The sequence below is a fragment of the Pinus tabuliformis genome, chromosome 8 (assembly GCF_031772625.1).
Source record: "Pinus tabuliformis cultivar Carrire ecotype Pingquan chromosome 8, CPIR1, whole genome shotgun sequence".
Lineage (NCBI taxonomy): Eukaryota > Viridiplantae > Streptophyta > Pinopsida > Pinales > Pinaceae > Pinus > Pinus tabuliformis.
In genome coordinates, this window is record NC_142294.1 from 1,750,370,682 (window position 1) to 1,750,384,428 (window position 13,747).

Here is a 13,747-nt window from a genome sequence, read left to right on the forward strand (position 1 = left end):
ACTTCTCTGCAATAATCATGGAATTCATTGGATTTGTACTCGGTTCCATTATCAATCCTCAGTATCTTGATTTTCTTCTCGGATTGGTTTTTGATCAAGGCTTTGAAGTGTCGGAACCAGGTGAACACTTCATCCTTCTTCTTCAAGAAGTAGATTCAGGTCTTGCGAGAATAATCATCCGTAAAGGTGATATAATATAAGTATCCTCCTAAAGAGTTTATGGGCATCATACCAGATATGTCGGAGTGGACCAATTGCAATATATCTATGGTCTTGCTATTACTTGAGGGGAATGGTCCCGTTGTAAGTTTTTCTTCGGCACATCAAGAACATACACCTTTATGCTCTACTTTGAATTCAGGCATACCTGTCACCATCTGTCTCATATCAGGTAGGGCCTTATAATGAAGATGAGCAAACCTTTGGTGCCATAGTTCAAATTGTAGAGTGTGTCGCAAGACATGGCTCCCAATGGACTTCCTCCAACTTGATACGAAGTGTCAACCTTGAACCCAAGAGTAAAAACATCTTTAAATTTTCTTTTCCAAACACCTACCTTTTCATCGATGAATGCCACCTGGAATCCTTTGTCCTCCATGGCTGAAATGGACACTGGGTTCTTCTTGAGGTCAGATACATATAGTACTTCTTGCAAATAAATAGTGTTATCTTGATTCAATTGAAGGGTAACATTCCCTACTTCCTTCAGGGGATAGGTGCCATCGTCTCCAAGGATGATCTCTAAGTTTGTTTCCTTTTCTATCAGATTAGAGAGGTCTTCCTTGTATCTGGTGAAGTTCCTTGAGGCACCACTATCAATCAACCAATTTTCCAAAGTGTTCGAAGGAGAGACAGTGGAGAGAGTCGATATAAGATAATGCTCTTTTTGCTTATTGTTAACAACATTTGATTCTTCATACTTAGAGTTCTTTGATTTCTTGGAGGGTTGACCATTTCCTTGATATCCCACATTCCTTTTTCCTTTGCCATTGGACCTGCCATTCTTTTGATCGTTGTTGTTGAAATTGCCCCTGGGATGATTGTGATCATCATCATTGGATGTGTCCCTTCTATTTTGACACTCCCTTGCATAGTGGCCAAACTTATTGCAAACAAAGCACATGCCCTTCCTTCCTCCCTCAGATCCAGACTTTCCATGGAAATGACCTTTAGACCATGCATTATTTCTCCTTTTGGCATGAGTGGAGAATGCAATGGAGTTGCTTCTATTAGAAGACATTTCTTGCTCCACCATTCTTGTTTCTTCTTGAATGCATCTTGACATCAATTCTTCAAACCCTGGAATTCGATCATTGTTGAGGATAGTGATTCTCAATACATACCACTTAGGTGGGAGTCCTCTAAGGGCGGTGAGACTAAGTTCCATGTCAGGAATGACTTTTTCAATTGAGAGTAGATCATTCTTGATCTTAGTAATCTTCAAGAAATAGGATTGAATATTCTCGTCCTTACCCTTCTTAATATCCCCCAACTTATTCTTGAGAACTAGAATTTGATTAGCATTACTAACCTTGAACATGTTGACCAACCTATCATAGATATCCTTGGAGGTCTTTAATTCGGAGATGTAGGCCTCTAGATGCTTGTCAATGGAATCCCTAATAATCTTCTTTGATTTGACTTTAGCTCTATTGTACTTGGTCTTCACAACAACCGGTGCATTTGAAGGAGGTTCAAGGATTTTACTCTGCACATAGTCCATTACTTCTTTTTTTCCAAGGTCAAATCAAGAGAAATTTTCCATCCATGATAGTCAGATTTATCATGGAGTTTGTCTTCAGCGGGGAAATAGGATGATGAACCCATTGAGCTTTTTGTCCTTGTCTAATTGAGTTTGGTGATTGTTCTCACTCTTGCTTGGGCTTTGTCTTCACCTCAACTATGATACCATGTTAATTTTATGCAACAATTGTATGTTTTATGCTTTAGAGAAATTTTACTTCAATTTCTTTATCAGCCCAGTATTAATATTCAGATTAGAAATCACATCAACATGATAATAAAATGCAGATAGAACATAAACATAAATAGTATAAGACAAGCCAAGACAAGAGGATACACGATGTGGCACCATCCAGAGACAAACTCCAATGTGGGGAAACCCTTGATCAAATTTTTCTTTTAGTTTTCAATAGTTTAGCAAAGAGAGTACAATTTACAAATTTGATAATTTATAACAATAAGAAAACAGCTCTAACCAGAAAAGTCAATGCTAGTCAACAATCAACGTTTAGCCTCGATTTTTGTGCCCATAATTGCAGCTTTCTCAAAGAGAGATAGCGCTCACAAAAGCATAATGAAAGGAGGTGTTATGCAACCAACTCACAAAATAGAAGAAAGAGATAGATCAACTCTCTACCTCTTTGACTTCCCTGTGTTGTTTTAAGTGATTGTGTCTTTACAACGTACTTCGGTCATACATTTTGCTCCTAACACTCGTTTGTTGGGGGGCAATCTGTTATCACCAAAAAATTGATCATCTAGCTTAATGTACTAGATGGATCAAAGTATATCATGTAAAGCCAATTTTACCATAGTAAAATTGCTTTCACTGTGAGAAATTACTTAATAACCCATCTTTGTTAAGTAATTTATTGTTAAACCCATGAAGAATAATTAAATAAATCACTATTTATTTGATTTTATTCTATAAATAATTAATTAAACCATTGCTTTATTATTATTCCTTGTCAAATTTGACCCAATCATGAAAAATAAACAGATAATTCATTATTTATCTTATTTTTCTCTAAGAATAATTAATTAATTACTAATTAATTATTATTCTTTGTTAAATTTGACTAAATCCCTTAGGAATAATCAAATAAATCTTTATTTATTTATTATTCCTTAACTAATTCTTTGAGATGATAAATAAATAATTTATTTATTTATTATTTCTAAATAAAAGTTTAAATACTTTTTCCCTCCGAATCAAATATAATAAAATATTCCAAGTGGTTATTCCAAGAATGAGATCAATAATATTTTATTACTGCTCATTATTCGATGATAACTCAATATTTTGTTATAAATAGAAGGGTTTCCCATTCATTATTCACTTTTGATTATTTTCATTGTTGCACTCACTGTTGTAACACTGATTATTTTCATTGTCGCACACCATATTTTTGTTGGGTTTTCACATTATAGAGGAGAGAGACTCTACACAAACTAAAGACGTTTGAAGATAGCCAAGAATCCATCCCATAGAGGGGGATTGATAACATCTATTTGTTCCTTGCACAGGCGTTATAATAAAATTATTCTTTACATTTCTGGTTTCTATTGGATGATTGGAGTTATTACCATTTCTTTTTTGTTGTTTAACTATGATTGTAGCATAGATCCGAACTTTGGCAGGTTTTGTTTCTATCAGTTGTTGCAAATCTACAGTGTTTAGCAACCATTTATATTGTTGAGATTGTTTGTCATCCACAATTTTAAGTGGGTTTTTTTCGTACGTCTTTGAGAAGAAAACACTACAACAAAATTGACGACTCCATTGGGGATTTTCTGATTGTTGCTAATTACAAAATTGTCGACTCCACTGGGTTTTATATTTCAGATTCAGAAACCTGAGTGACTTTCGGTTTTCAGCTTAGGGTTTTTCCTTTTTTCAATTCTATTAATGTTTCATAGTTTTTTAATCTTAGATTTGATAAATTTTCGACTTCTGCAAGTTTTCTGGTTGCTTCCGTAGGTCACAGGAACTAGCCGCGACAAAGGTGACACTTTTTTCTGAGATTTGCCGATCAGAATCCATGGAGCAGAAATTGAACATTTTGGAGGCCAAAACGCACTAAACAACCCAAAAAGTGCGATCCCTACAGAGAAACAGGTCAATACCTGCAATTTTTGGGTTTTTCTCAGATATGTTTTTGGGTTTTGCAGAGCGCTGTTTGCTGGGTTGTTTGACCTCTGTCTCATCTTGCTTAGGCTTTGATCCACTCCGATTTACTTGTCGAAGTCGAATTTAGCCTCCTCTAGGGCTTCTAGTATTCTTCCACCTTTCTAGGAGGGGTTTAGATGAGTGAGTAGTCTGAGTTTATGTAGTGCTTTTAGCCGCATTTTCCAGATATGTACCCTTTTGTTTAAGATCCGTTAAGATAGGTTGCTACCATCCACAGTTTAACATTTAAACTTGTTTGGTCATTTGCATTAGGGTCCCATCGGTTTCCCTAGGTGTTTCAACCATATCCCTATCTTTTTGTGGCAATCTTCCTCTTTGGTTTTTGCTGTTGCTGCACCACTTTCCAGTAGCTTAGTGTCACTTGATTTCAGTCACTCCGACATTCAGATCTTTGGAACATTTTAGTGTATTTTCCTTCGATCTAGCTACTAAGCAATACAGTGTTTGCAAACCCAGTTTGGGTGGGGTTTATTTAATTGTTTTGTTGTTGATTTTATGTTATGAATCTCAGTTTATTTTCAGCAAGCTTTTTTCTTTTTTTACAAACACGATTTGGACTTAATCAATTAATACACTTGCACACACAAGCACACCTTAAGTGAATGATGCTTGGTTTACACCACCAAGCCAAGACTTAACACAATAAATTTATCTCCCCACATCGAGACAAAGATATATTGTTAATCTCCTTTCACCATTTCCATGTTCCGTGTGTCCTACCATCATTGTGCCACCAAGGCATGTGTCATGGAGAATATTAGGCCTTCACCCCTAGTTTACACTTGGGCATATTACTCCTCTCCACCGGATCTGAGTTCATAGCCTTTCGAGTCCCCACACTGACTCTTCTCCTGGTTCTTCTGATTCCTCATTTGATTCCGAGTCTCCTTCACTGCATATCGTCTCTATGTCTGGACCCACAGCTGGTGCAGTAACCCAACTTGGTGTTGGCTTTGGTTCTATTCCGGTGGTCACATCAAACGGAATAGTCTTAGGAACCGTTCCGACAGCCCCCATGCTCCCCTTTATGGCTGGGTTGAGTTTACCGAATTTTTACCAGTTGATAAATGACCCCATACACCATGATGCTGGTTGACCCTCTATGCCGACTAAGCTTCCCTCTGACATCTCGAAGTTTGAGGGTAATGTTGGAGAGGATCCTACCAACCATGTTCGATCCTTTCACATATGGTGTTCGTCCAACTCCATAACCGATGACTCCATTCATCTTCGTCTTTTCCAACATACGCTCACGGGAGATGCTGCCAAATGGTATGCAGACCAGCCCTACACATCTCATTCCGTTTTTGTGATGCTTGCTAAAGCATTCCTTTCATATTTTCAGTTATCTCTCTAGTACGACACTGGTACAAAGCTATTGATCACATTCCGTTAGTTCTTCACCACTCGTCTTTCTGACCATGTTCAAGAGGCGTCGAAAGAGGAGCACATGTCGTGCTTGCCTTTTGAAGACTGTGTCTATCTAGATTGGTTTCTTAGGAGCCTTTTATCCCCCATTGGGAAAGATGTCATGTCCATTTTTCTTGAGACTGTGGAAGAAGCTCTCCAAACCGCCTTGAGATATGATCTGATTTATGCTCAATCCGGTTATGTCTATACCGTCATTCCAGACCTCTCTAGTCTTGGAGGTACCAATGCACTAGGGGCATCTCATGCCACCGACGTTGGATCCCTTTCACACTCTTCGCCATATATTTAGCAAAGTTATGGCTACCAACAGGGGGCACCAGTGCCTCCAACACTTATGCCTCTCCTGCTAGGAACATGTTTCCAGGGCACCAACCCGTCTACCAAACTGTTGCTCCTCCTTATGCACAGCCTAGCGCTCCAGCCCCTCAAGCATTAGCGCCGCAGCCTCCCATGCATCCTCAGCCCCAGTAGCCACCGCCCCCTTAGGGTCAAGTGTTTGCCCAACAGAATGCTACCAATCCCCAAAATTCGAAGAAAAAGAATAAGGAGAAGGGTAACAAGGGTAACTAGGGTAATCAAGATAATCGACCTAGTGAACCCCAAGGGAACTAGCCTGCTTCCAACAACCAACAACAGGGCAGCCAACCCAATCAGAACAAGGCTGTTCGTACAAACAAGCCTTGTGCATGTTGTGGTGTACATGGCCATTATACGCATGAGTGTCCTCTCTTACCCTAGATGCGTGAAATGTGGGAAGTTCAAGCAGCTTCTAGAGGTCAACAATCGCCTTAGAATCCTGCGCCATCTCAACCGACAGTGCTCACAAATATTTTCCCTCAGCAAGGATTTGTTACTGCTCAACCTCAACCAGGTCAAGCAGTGTTTCCCCCCGAACCTTCTGGTCTCGGTGACTACCAGATCCCCATGATGGATTCCGATGAGGTCAATACCTTTGATCAACAGCTAGCTCTTCAACACTATTGTTTCCATCTCAGCTGAGTCATCCGGATCCACCCACCCAAGAATTCCTTCGTTTGTGGGTGCCTCCCCTATGTTTCCACCAGGAACTGTTCCTCCAGGTTTCAACCATTCAAGAGCTATTTCGTCGGGACATTACCCTGCAGGCTAGATACCTTTTTTATTTCCCCCTCTGGGAGTATTTTCTGTCCCTACCATGACTTCATTGGTCCTTCCTAATGTGACTTTGGGGATCCGAGTATGGTACATTGATCCCCTAATGAGCACTTCGCTTGGTCAGCTACAACCATATCATGCTTTGACCCCCGTTCAACTAGTCCCTACGACCCCTGTCGATGCTTTAGTTCCACCACAACCTCAACATGAACCAACTCCTGTTGCAAAAACATACAGACAGGGGGGTAAAGCTAAGTGGAAATAACCTGAGGAAAAGGCTCTCCAAGCTCCTCCAGCCCCTAAGGCTCCAAAGTCATCACCCCTGTGCGCTTTGTGTAAAGTTGTTTGTGAACGCCACCAATAATTGTCCCGAACTTCTTCAACTCAAACCTTTGGTTCATGAAGTGTTCCCTGATTCCAATATCCCGGAAGTCCATCTTAACTTGCCGGACCTACCCAAGAAACTCAAAATATTGCGCATAAACCACCCTTGTGCCCCGTGTGATCATCATGGTCACTATTCCCATTGTTGCCCTCGTCTCGATGAATTTCATGATTGCCTGGGGTGATTCACAAATATGAGGCCACTCGTAGTGGATCATCTACTCCGCTACCCGTGGATTCTGGTACCATTATTCAGCGAGAACAGAGGGACTTTGGTCCCACCATAGTGATCTCTCCCCTCGATGTCGAGATGACGGACACCACATGCCAGATTCTTTACTTATCGTCATCTGAGTTCCTCGCAGGAAAACCTTCCTTAGGTTTCTGTGCGCGCTTCTATCGAACCTCTTTCGACAGAATCCAATGTCTTAACATCATTAGATCCTCCATCTACCAACGCGTTATCTACCATTCTAGATGATGCATATGTGAACCTTCTTTCTCAGGTTGATGCACTAGGTAATTCCACCGCATCATGTAGTCAGTCTTCCTCCCGTCTGCCCATCTCTCAACCTGATAAGGACACCATGAACGCTATGTCTACCCCTGATTACCCCTACACTTAAGTAAGGGGGCATTTCTCCAGAGGATTTTGAAGGCCATTTCTTTCCTAATTCTCCCAATGCGCTCTACTTCAAGGAATTTCACTCATAGTACATCCCTTTGATTTGTGTGTTTTTATTTCTGCCATGAAGTTAGGTAGATTGCATCATCTCATCCGTTGTCTTTTGCACCTTTCAGAGGGATCCATCATCCACAACGTATATCAGTCATGCCGATGGTGCGAGTCGTTTCTCCTGGATCTAGCCTTGGCAACCTGGGCCATTTTTACCTCCTTGCATACGTTAGTCCTTTCGAACGACTCGTACATTGGATTTGCCACCAATAATCAGGCCGAATATAATGTAGTGATAGGTTTGTTAATCGATGCCCTTATTCATCGCATCTTTCATCTTCATGTTCGTTTAGATTCCTTGCTACTTGTCATGCAATTGAATGGTGTGTATCATGTGCATAACTAAGTCTTATTTAGAAAATATCTACGAGTTAAGCTATTGGTATGTGAATTTGAAACCATTACTTTCAATGATGTGCCTAGAGCCCAAAATCGTTATGTAGATTCCATTTCAAACAACATTCTAGATTGACATTTATCACATGTATACCGCAGAAGATAACCATAAACAAACAAATGACGGACCATCATTGTCATATAAAATGCATAATCATATTATGTATCACATAAAACATATAAGTGTTTGGAGCCCATAGCTCTAAATACATCCAGTATACCCCTAACATACTAGAGGGGCACATAGGCCCATACATCTCCTATGGAGGAACTCGTGCCAAGTTGGGCCGAGATGTTTGAATCCCTTTTTCGAGCACTTGGAACATAATGACACTCCACAAACTGCTCCTGCTAGGGGCATCATTCCCACCTTTGCATACCAGATCAATGCTCTCCATAACATATGCTTGTGGGTAGTATCCCATGCTTGGGGGCATGATGGTTTTCCCCTAGCCATTTTCTCAATTAAGTCTCGACTTAGATCCCACCGAATCTAGGTATGGTCGATTATCTTCCCATTCCTTAGATAGTTTATCCTAGCGGCCTTTCTGGCGAGCCATATGCATATCACATATCATGAACGTTTGATACCATATATTCAAATATTTTACTCGATACCACCTAATCCCCATGTTTGACTTAGTGGGTGATGATGATTCTAGACCGCCTCTAGTAGTTCATTCTCGTTTTCCTCTTCCCTTAATTCTTCAGCAGGAACCATCGTTCCAAGAAGCATTAAGGCTATCTTTAGACAAGTAAGACCACTTGCCTAAAAATCACAAATCCTGATTCCGACGGTTGGTTTGTCCGCTACGATATCCACAAGATTTAGGGCCTTTTCTTCCTCTCCAAATTCATCACAACTTACTTAGAAACTGAATTCAAATTGGAGGGAAAACACCATTTTATAGGAAAACCCCCAATTTTTCTGTCGCCCATTATGACTAGAACATAGCTTAGTTTGACGAACTGTCAGCACCGTTGGAAAGCTCTCACCGAGCTCTATAATGGGTCTTCGTCAGTTTTTGATGATTTGACACTTCACGAAACCTTTCTTCCATGAAAAGTCACTTAGTTGCCTCTCAAAATCGAATTTTATCATAAAGCGACAATTGTACTTTGAGGTCTACTTCTTCTTAATACTTATACCATATGTCGACTTTCGTCATGAGTAACCATCATTTACTCATGTTTTCATGGTCCCCACCAGCCCTAGTCTATGTGGCAGTGTCATCGAGTCACCCTTGTTCAGAGCATCCGCAATGAGTCACCCGTGCATTTTTAGAGTCTATTTCACGTCCCATCATATCATCTCACAATTTTCCATCCATATTTGGATACCATTCATCTCGTGTTGCTCATTTTGGCCTCCAGTTATAGTATCCCCCTCCCCTTCGGAGTTAGTCAGTTGCTGCCAGGTCAACCATGCACTTTATACTCTGACAAGGGTAGTCGTCTGTTTGTCCCTCAGTCCCACTTTTCCCTATTATCCTTGGTGTCAGTCCATCAGCCACATTACTATTTTCCCTCGTGCTTTAGTTGAGGATCCTCATTGCCTCATTTAGCACGAGCCCTATTTTTTCGACATTAACTCATTTATTCCAGAAGAACAACCTAAAGGGGGTGTATCTTGGTTCCAACTCCCATTCTTGTTCGGCACTTTGGATCGAGTAGAGGGCCACATTATTGCGCATTGACTTGGTTGTTTCATGTTCGTGATTCATACACTTGATGGTCAAATGATGCAACATATTGTACCAATGATGCCCGGGTGTGTGTGAGATGTTTTAGACCTCATGAGGGGGTGGCCCTTTAGGTAGCCCCTCACATGTCCGGATGCATACCTACTATGCTACAACCTCAGATGCAATTTCGCAGAGTTGATGGGTTCGGTTCCTACCGCTCGTAGTGTTCATAACATGCACGTCTCTTTCAGATGATCCATTCAGTTTTGCAGAGCCCTTCCTTGTTCAAAATAACTTTTCTGGTTGTTCTACCCTCCCTCCCATCCATTTTTTGAAGGAAGGGGCTTTGTATCTCATGTACTCAGATATTATTGTTTTCAGTGCTGGTTCATGTTTTTACCAGGTGCATTATGTATATGGAACACATTGTATTATTTTCTGGCTCTATTATGCCAACATGTCATGTACCATTCAGCATGTATTTCACTGCTCAATTTTATATTTCTGAGCAAACCATTATTTTTGTACTAAGTTATCTCGGCAGGTATGGGTATGCCTTCTCCGCCTCATTGAGGTCCGGTACCACAACATAAAAAGAGACTTGCATAGTCTCGCCCCCTCTGTCTTTATCATCTTTCAATTCAACTTTATTGGTATCTCTCTCTCTCTCTTTGATTCCCTTGTGTTGTCTAAGTGATTGTGTCTTTACAACGTACTTCGGTCATATGTTTTGCTCCTAACACTCGTACGTTGGGGAGAAATCTGTTATCACCAAAAAAATGATCATCTAGCCTAATTTACTAGATGGATCGAAGTACACCATGTAAAACCAATTTTACCATACTGTGAGAAATTATTTAATAACCCACCTTTGTTAAGTAATTTATAGTTAAATCCATGAAAAATAATTAAATAAATAACTATTTATTTGATTTTTTTTTAGGAATAATTAATTAAACCATTGTTTTATTATTATTCCTTGTCAAATTTGACCGAATCATGAAAAATAAACAGATAAATCATTATATATCTTATTTTTCTCTAAGACTAATTAATTATTATTTTTTGTTAAATTTGATTAAATCTTTTAGGAATAATTAAATAAATCTTTATTTATTTATTATTCCTTAACTAATTATTTGAAATGATAAATAAATTATTTGTTTATTTATTATTTCTAAATAAAAGTTTAAATACTTTTTCCATCATAACGGGAAATATAATAAAATATTCCAAATGGCTATTCCAAGAATGAGATCAATAATATTTTATTATCGCTCATTATTCGAAGATAACTCAATATTTTGTTACAAATAGAAGGGTTTTCCATTCATTATTCACTTTTGATTATTTTTATTGTTGCACTCATTGTTGTAACTCTGATTATTTTCATTGTCACACACCATATTTACGCTGGGTTTTCAAATTATAGAGGAGAGAGACTGTACACAAACTGAACACGTTTGAGGATAGCTAATAACCCATTCCATAGAAGGGGACTGATAACATCTATTTGTTTTTTTTACAGGTGTTATAATAAAATAATTCCTTACATATTTGATTTCCATTGGATGATTGGAGTTATTACTCTTTCTTTTTCACTGTTTAACTATGATTGTAGCATAGATCCAGACTTTGGCATGTTTTGTTTCTATCAGTTGCTGCAGATCTACAATGTTTAGAAGTCATTTATATTTTTGAGATTGTTTGTCATCCACAATTTTAAGTGGGTTTTTTTCGTACATCTTTGAGAAGAAAACACTATAACAAATTTGGCGACTCAACTCGGGATTTTCTGATTGTTGCCAATCAAAAAATTGGTGACTCCATTGTGTTTTATACTTCAGATCCAGAAACTTGGGTGACCTTTGGTTTTCAACTTAGGGTTTTTTTTCAATTCTATTAATTTTTTCTAGTTTTTTAACCCTAGATCTGATAAATTTATGACTTCCACAAATTTTCTGGTTGTTTCCGCAGGTCACAGGAACCAGCTATGACCAAGGCGACTTTTTTCCGAGATTTTCCGACTAGGATCCATGGAGCAAAACTAGAGGCAAGAACACACTAAACAACCCAAAAAGTATGATCCCTACAGAGAAACAGGTCAGTGCCTGTGATTTCTGGGTTTTAAGGTTTTTCTCAGATCTGTTTCTGGGTTTTGCAGAGAGCTATTCGTTGGGTTGTCTGACCTCTGTCTCATTTTTCTTAGGCCTTGATCCACTCTGATTTACTCGTCAAAATCAAATTTAGGCTCCCCTAGGGCTTCTAGTACACTTCCACCTTTCTAGGAGGAGTTTAGTTGAGTGAGTAGTCTGAGTTTCTGCAGTGCATTTAGCCACATTTTGCAAATTTGTACCATTTTGTTTCAGATCTGTTAAGATAGATTGCTACCATCCATAGTTTCACATTTAAACTTGTTTGGTCATTTGCCTTAGAGTCCCATCGGTTGCCCTAGGTGTTCCACCCATCTCCCTATCTTTTTGCAGCAACCTTCCTCTAGTTTTTGCTATTGCTGCACCACTTTCTAGTGGCTTAGTGTCACTTGATCCCAGTCACACTGACATTCAAATATCTGGACTGTTTTAATGTATTTTCCATCGATCTAGCCACCAAGTAGTATAGTGTTTGCAAACCCAGTTTGGGTGGGGTTTAGTTAATTGTTTTTGTTGTTCATTTTCTGTTATTAATCTCAGTTTATTTTCAGCGAGCTTGTTTCTTTTTTACAAACACGATTTGGGCTTAATCAATTAACACACTTGCACACACAAGCACACCTTAAGTGAAAGGCGCTTGGTTTACACCGCCAAGCCAAGAGTTAACATAATAATTTTATCTCCTCGCATTGAGATGAAGATATATTGCTGATCTCCCTTAACCATTTTCGTGTTCCATGTGTCCTACCATCATTGCGCCACTAAGGCGTGTGTCGCAGAGACTATTAGGCCTTCACCCCCAGTTTCCGCTTGGGCATATTACTCCTCTCCACCAGATCTGAGTTCATAGCCCTCCGAGTCCCCACACTGATTCTTCTCCTGGTTCTTCTGATTCCTCATCTGATTCCGAGCCTCCTTCACCGCATATCGTCACCATGTCTGGACCCACAACTGGTGCAGAAACCCAACCTAGTGTTGGCTCTGGTTCTATCCTGGTGGTCACATCAAGCGGAACAATCTTAGAAACCGTTCCAGCAGCCCCCATACTCCCCTTTATGGCCGGGTTAAGTCTATCGGATTTTAAGTAGTTGATAAACGACCCCATACACCATGATGCTGGTTGGCTCTCTATGCCGACTAAGCTTCCCTTTGACATCCCGAAGTTTGAGGGTAATGCTGGAGAGGATCCTACCTACCATGTTCGATCCTTCTACATGCGGTGTTTTCCCAACTCCATAACCGATGACTCCATTCATCTTCGACTCTTCCAACGCATGCTCATGTTAGATGCTGTCAAATGGTATGTAGACCAGCCCTCTGCATCTCATTCCGTTTCGTGACTCTTGCTAAAGCGTTACCTTCATATTTACAGTTACCTCTCCGGTACGACACTGGTACGGAGCTATTTACCACGTTCCGTTAGTCATCTGCCACTCACCTTTCTGACCATGTTCAAGAGTGGCGTCGAAGGAGGAGCACATGTCGTTCCTTGCCTTTCGAAGACTGTGTTTATCTAGATTGGTTTTTTAGGAGCCTTTTATCCCCCATTGGAAAAGATGTCACATCCCATTTTCCTGAGACCGAGGAAGAAGCTTTCCAAACCTCCTTGAGATATGAATTAATTTATGCTCAATTCGGTTATGTCTATACTGTCATTCCAGACTTCCCTCCTCCTGGAAGTGCGAATGCGCCGGGGGCATCTCACGCCACTGATGGTGTCGTTGGATCCCTTTCACACTCTTCGCCATATACTTAGCAAATTTATGGCTACCAGCAAGGGGGCACTAGTTCCTCCAACACTTATGGCCCTCTTGCTAGCAACATGTTTCCAAGGCCCCAACCTGTTTACGAAATTGTTGGTCCTCCTTATGCATAACCTAGCGCTAGCGTCACA